The sequence below is a fragment of the Oryx dammah genome, unplaced genomic scaffold (genome assembly GCF_014754425.2).
Source record: "Oryx dammah isolate SB20612 unplaced genomic scaffold, SCBI_Odam_1.1 HiC_scaffold_16, whole genome shotgun sequence".
In the NCBI taxonomy this organism is placed as follows: Eukaryota; Metazoa; Chordata; class Mammalia; order Artiodactyla; family Bovidae; genus Oryx; species Oryx dammah.
The window spans coordinates 16,413,277-16,420,025 of NW_024070200.1; the positions used below are offsets into that span (position 1 = coordinate 16,413,277).

General features: G+C 39.9%; 1 pseudogene; it reads right to left on the reverse strand.

Moving 5' to 3' along the window:
- Positions 1-785: 785 nt before the first annotated feature.
- LOC120875316 lies at positions 786-3,599 on the reverse strand (annotated as a pseudogene).
- Between the last annotated feature and the right edge of the window lie 3,150 nt (positions 3,600-6,749).

The following is a 6,749-nucleotide window of genomic DNA, read 5'->3' on the forward strand; positions in this document are numbered from 1 at the left end:
ACCATTTTGTGTAAAAGGTATATTTACATTTTAGGACTTACCAGCAAGAAGCATATGTAGAATGTAGTGGGTAAAGAAGAGATCAGTATAGCTCCAGCAGTGATAGCCAGGCAAATGGGCTTTCGACTATGGAGGGTTTCAACTTCCTGTGAATTACAGACTTTTTTGTCCTTACATCTCACATTTCATATATTATTAATGTCTCAGATTTAAAAAAAAAAAACATCTAGAAAGGTGACTTGCAGCTCACAATGAAGAGAAGAGGTACTTTCAGTTCAGTTCAGTCGCTCAGTCGTGTCTGACTCTTTCGACCCCATGAATTGCAGCATGCCAGGCCTCCCTGTCCATCACCAACTCAAACTCATGTCCATTGAGTCGGTGATGCCATCCAACCATCTCATCCTCTGTCGTCCCCTTCTGCTCCTGCCTCCAATCCCTTCCAGCAGCAGGGTCTTTTCCAATGAGTCAACTCTTTGCATGAGGTGGCCAAAGTACTGGAGTTTCAGCTTTAGCATCATTCCTTCCAAAGAACACCCAGGGCTGATCTTTAGAATGGACTGGTTGGATCTCCTTGCAGCCCAAGGGACTCTCAAGAGTCTTCTCCAACACCACAGTTCAAAAGCATCAATTCTTCGGTGCTCAGCTTTCTTCACAGTCCAACTCTCACATCCATACATGAGCACTGGAAAAACCATAGCCTTGACTAGACGGACCTTTGTTGGCAACGTAATGTCTCTGTTTTTTAATATGCTATGTAGTTTGGTCATAACTTTACAGAGTGATAATTAAGTTGCTCCATTCCTGGCTGGAGTGTAGCCCTGTTGTTCTTGGCAGCAGAAGGTGGGTGGAAGCTCCTTTGCCCAGACAGCTGAGTCAGCCCTGTGTCTGCAGCCGGGCTGGCAGTGTCCCATCATGCTGGCCCTGGACAGGCTCCCAGGCTCTGGGAATACTGTCTGCATGAAGGTGCGGCACTGCGTCAGGAAGCTCTCTCTGGTGATCTTGAAATGTCGGAGACGCTGTTAACTTTCAAGATCAACACCTGATGTTGCTTGTTGAGGGTTAGGGCCTCCTGGAAGGTGAACTTGGAGCCCTCCTTGAACAGACTATCCCAGATGCGAAGCAGCATGGCCTGGAGGTTTACAAATAGGCAGACAAACCTGCGCAACACGACCGGAGTACATAGCAGGCTGTGCCTGTCCCTTCTAGCAGCTTGGTCTTCGCCAGCTCCGGGGGTACCTCCTGGCTTGTCCTGGGCTCAGCATCGAGGGGCCGCAGTACTCTGAAAGTATTCCGTCAACTGGGACGTCCAACAGCCACAGAATCAGATATCCCGCTATGAAGTTCACTCCCTGGCAACAACCCACGCCACAGCTGTGGTGCCGGCCGGTTAGCAGCACGAGATACAGGGTCCTCTGCAAGCAGGGGCCCACGTCCTTCTGGAACTTTACGCTGTCTGGGAAGGCACCGTTCATGTGTGTTCTGAGGGTCTCCTCCAGACTGTCATTACTCTCTACTCCGAGAACACAGTGGTAGTGGCCAGGGTTCCGCTCCATATGGGCCAAGGCTTCGCTCACCCCCACCCAGGCGTGGGCCCAGTGCTCCAGCGGGATGCCCTTCTGGATGTGGTGCTTCACTGTTGTAATCTTCTGGACACCACCGCTCCCCTTTAGCAGTTTGGACCATGTTATGGCCCTTCTGGTATCACCGAAAGGGTGGGGTTAGGGGGTGGTAATTCTTCAAAAGCTGCATAATGGAAGTCCTCAGGCCTTTCCAACACAAGAAGAGATTGATCCCTGGATGCGTTCCCACGCCACCTGGGTACCCCTCGTGCGTGCGCCTCGAGGACCCCAGGCACTGCTGGTGGGGGCGGCGGGGGCGGCGGGCCAAATCCACTGCCCAGGACTCACCACGCCTCGCTTCCTTACAGAACTTTAGCAATTCCATGCCTTCTGAATGCCTCAATACTGGCAGGTGTGTCTCTTTTATTCCTCCAGCTCTTTCAGCAGTTTTTTTTTTTTTTTTTTAGGCCTATCATGTATGGTACGAACTCTTTTTTGCTTGATGTGCCTAGCTTTTCTGTTTTCCTGAAGAAAATTCTGCAATGCGGAAGAGCCAGTATTTTTGAGGAAAGCTCCTTTCCTGTTTTCCTCCTCTCCACGACTTCTTAGAGTTGTTCACGGGACACTGAAAAACTGTGGAAACATTTCCGTGGCTTTGGAGAAGCTTTTAGCCTTGTTCCCCATTCTGTTTCTTGCTCAAAATTTAGCATTATTCTGTGAAGGAAAAAAAAAAAAAACACCTGACAATACATTTCAGGCATTTGCATTTTCCAGGTTTTTCAAAAGAACCACTGAAAATTCAGTTGATCTTTCTTTTCTCTATCAAAGGCCCAGAATTCTCCACCCAGAATCAGCAGATATACTAAGGGGAAAATCTTCCGGCTGACTCTTTGCTCACCTAAGAATGGTTCTGCGTCTCTAGATTTTTTTTTTTTTTTCTTTCCTTCCTTCCATGGTTCTCAGATGGTTTTTAAGGCTCTGTTTATGTTTTTTAACGTAGCTACATCCCCCCCACCCTACCCCCCGCCACAGAAGGTACATTGGCTAACAGCTGAGCTGCCTTCCAATGTAATGAACTTTCTATTACCAGGAATGCTAAACTGCAAGCTGGATAAACATGTAAGCCATTTTACAGGGAGGAATGGGATTATCATGTTGATAATGGAGTTACTCTACTCTAAACGTGGTCCAATCTGTGGCTTTATAACCATATTTTTAAAGTAATTACTATATTGCTAAAAGTTATTAGCAGCATTGCATATCACGTGTATATTTTTTGTATTTATATGCAATAGAGTTTAATTAACTTAATCTTGCCAGTGTTATTTTCTCTTGTTATAAATTATTTATATAAATCTTTCGAGAAAATCAACGATGTGTACATAGGATATTACATGTTTGGGAATTAAGACAGCAAATATTGATTTGAGAAGGCAGTGGTCTTAAATTTGAACCTGCATTGGAATCACCTGGGGGATTGCTAAAACATGTATTGCTAAACCCACCCTAGAGTTTCTGATTCAGTATGACTGGAGTGGGGTCTTAGTCGTTGCATTTGCTAACAAGTTCTCACACTAATGCTGCTTCTGGGGAACACAGTTTGAGAATCACTGGTGTAAAAACATAAAACAATTGCATGATTGTATTTCTTTTATGTTTTATGTAAACCTGAAATATGAAAAGTGCAAGTGAGGGCACAACGGCCTCCATAGCTTACAGTTCTGCTCTAAAATTTGCCCTTACAAATGGCCTGTCAAGTCGGTTATATGATCAACTATTTAAATATTGATGAGACATTTTCCCCCTCCCTGCCGTTCCCAGCTATACCAGCTCGGAACTGTAAGCAAATCATTTTGTCAGTTTTCAATGTACATTACTTTCTCTTTCTCCCCCTCACTGTATCTCCTTCCAATAATTTCCAGTAAAACTTGCTGCTTACCTCTGACGGGAATAGCAGAAACTCAGGTCATCCATCAAACCAGAGCTCTGTGTCAGCAGCTTCTCAAATGATATAAGGTGATTCTTATATGACATTACCATCAGAACGCCACAAAGAAGAAGTCACAGTTGTCAGCTTGGGTCATAAACCACAGGAAATCTCAATGAGCCATCTAGTACCTGCCAAGACTAGTATTAAAGAGACAGGAGGATGGAAAGATAGCATGGCTACAGATGGCAGGTAAATGTCTTTCAATATTATAATGCATACATTACAGCATCTATATTATAGCTACTGTTGTTACAACTATGTCACCATTTTCCTGATCTCTAGAAGTGGAATTTATATAAAGCATACCATTCTGAGATAATTCACATGTGGAAAATACATTTTAAAATTTTAACTACAAATTTAAACATCAAGGATTAAATTTAGATAAAGGTAATAAAGATGTTATTGTTTGGGGCTTACTGCTTAGGTACATATATTCCTACCTATAAAATAGCCTTTGTTTTGAATTTTCCACATCAACTATATTTGATAAATATACTAGTCAAGTTTTATTTCATTGTAATTTGATAATTTAAAGGGAATAAGATATTTGTCTTGCATTTTCTTCCTTTACATTTACCTGTTACTATTTTTTTAAATTTGGCATTATTTCCAAACTAGTTAAAGAAAGAAACAAATATTTAGGGGTTTTTGTGTCTGAATTCATGGAGGTCATGTTTGCCCATGCTTTGTAACATAAAGAACGTGTTTTCAAAACCCAGTAGATTAGGTACTATGGAAGAAGAAAGAAACAGAGAGAGAGAGAGGAAAGGAAAAGGGGAGGAGAGAGGAAGGAGGAAAGAAGGAAAGGAGGGAAGAAAAGATGAAAGGAAGGAAGGAAAAGAATAGGAAAAACTCCCTTGACAAAAAATAATGCTGGGCAACACATAAATTATTAAAGTTGAAAAGAGTGAAACAGATATGAAATGCAATTTTAATATAAAAGTAGACACTTTCTGAGATTTTTCCATATTATCATAATGGGCAAAGAAAAGTAGGAGAGGAGGGGAGGGAAGCACAGGAAGAAAGGAAGAAGGGAGGAAGGGAAAGACAAGTAAGAAAAGAAAACTAGAAAAAAAAAAAAACTTCCATTGACAAAAAACAGAGTTGGGCAACCTGTGAATTATTAAAATTGAAGAGAGTGAAACACTTAGATTTGAAATGCAATTTTATTGTAAAAAGTAGACTCTTGAGATTTCTCCATATCATTATAATGATCAAATGTAGACTGAGCCTCTTTGTCTCTTCACCTTTCCATATTGCTAATTTCTTTGCTGTGTTTGCTATAAAAGCTGTACAATTATCTGAACATATTTTCAAGGTTTCAAATATATTTTGTTAGTAGTTATTTTCTAATATTTTTTGATTGTGGCTTTAATCTCAAAAGCTTTTATATCCTTTATACTCCATATAGTATATATATATATATATTTTAATTTTTTTTAATTAATTAATTTATTTTTTATTTTACTTTACGATACTGTATTGGTTTTGCCATACATTGACATGAATCCGCCACGGGTGTACATGAGTTCCCAATCCTGAACCCCCCTCCCACCTCTCTGGGTCATCCCAGTGCACAGCCCCAAGCGTCCTATATCCTGTATCGAACCTAGACTGGCGATTTGTTTCTTACATGATAGTATACATGATTCAATGCCATTCTGCCAAATCATCCCACCCTCTCCCTCTCCCTCAGAGTCCAAAAGTCCATTCTAAACATCCGTGTCTCTTTTGCTGTCTCGCATACAGGGTTATCATTTTTTCTTCATTTATTACAATGCTTATTAATTCACCTATGTTCTTTATTTCTGAAATTATCTTCCTTATGATATTTTTTCATGTGTATGAATAATTATTATCACTGATATTTACATTTAAGAGAGAAGAAATAGATAATTGGCTGGGTTTCCTGGCAGTCTGATTAGTAGGATCATTTCTTGACATATTTTTCCATAGGTGGTACATCAAGAGAAGTAAGTTAAATTATGCTGTAGTGACAAGCATTCAGTGGCTTGACACAAAGGTTTATTGCTTGCCCGTGTTGAATTTCCATCAGGGGTTTGTGTCTATACTGTGTTTTAAATTGTCCTTACTTTGGAACTTGAGCTGCCACAGCACTTACTATTTGGATTTTTATTGATCATTATGGCAGAAAATGAACTCTAATGACTCTTCTGACAACAGTTAAATGCTCCAGTCTGGAAGTGGCACGGATTGTCTAGAACTAGTGACAGGGGCCACATTCAACCACAAGAAGACCACGGATTGCATTGCTGTCATTTTCCCCTTGAAAGTCAGAAGATTAAGATGGGGATTTATAATAGTCATTAATCACTACTATAGGTCAGGATTTGATCAAGAGCTCAACGTATGATAGAATGTGGTATATTGATTCCTAGACCTCAATTTATGGTGCTTTAGGTGAGAGAGTTCTGTGAGGAAATGAACTTTCTATGTGCCAGAATGAAGATTTTTCTCTAGGAAACAAAATCTACACTAGATCCCTAGTTTTCTCCAGATTCTTTAATCAATTGCATTAAAGAAAAATGAGTTGCTAGTCTTACTCAATTCTCGTTGCCTCAATTTTGCATAATGAATAAATGGCAGAAAGAGATTGGAGGTGCACGCTTGCAGAATTTTGTACTTGATGAATCAGAACCAAGACCATGTTAGGGTATCAGTGTGAGGATTACACTACAGTTTCTCTTGCACATCCTCAGAGCTTACATTAAACAGTAACTTTTTATGTGTTTCAGCCACTAAATATGCTCCATCTAACTTATAATTTGAAGAAATTTGCTGTTATAGGTCGATTCTAATCTGTTTTTATATTTTAATCTCAATAATGTTTCAGGAGAGAGAGCCATATGTGTCTAGTATCTCTGCATGAAAGGAGAAGCTAAAGTGTGGAGTATTTGTTTGTATTTTTTGGTTTTGTTTTGTTATTTAATTGGTAAATAAGTATTTTATTTTAGAATAATTCAGTTTTATGAAACTTTTATGAAGACAGAAAGTTCCCATATACTCATACCCAGTTTCCCCATTAGTATTTTATTTTATTACAGTACATATATTTGACACAATAGGTGAACCAATATTAATATATTATTGTCAACTGACGTCCAGTATTTTAAGTAGATTTCCTTAGTTTTTTGCCTAATGTTCTTTTTGTCTGTTCTAGGATCCCATCCAGGATA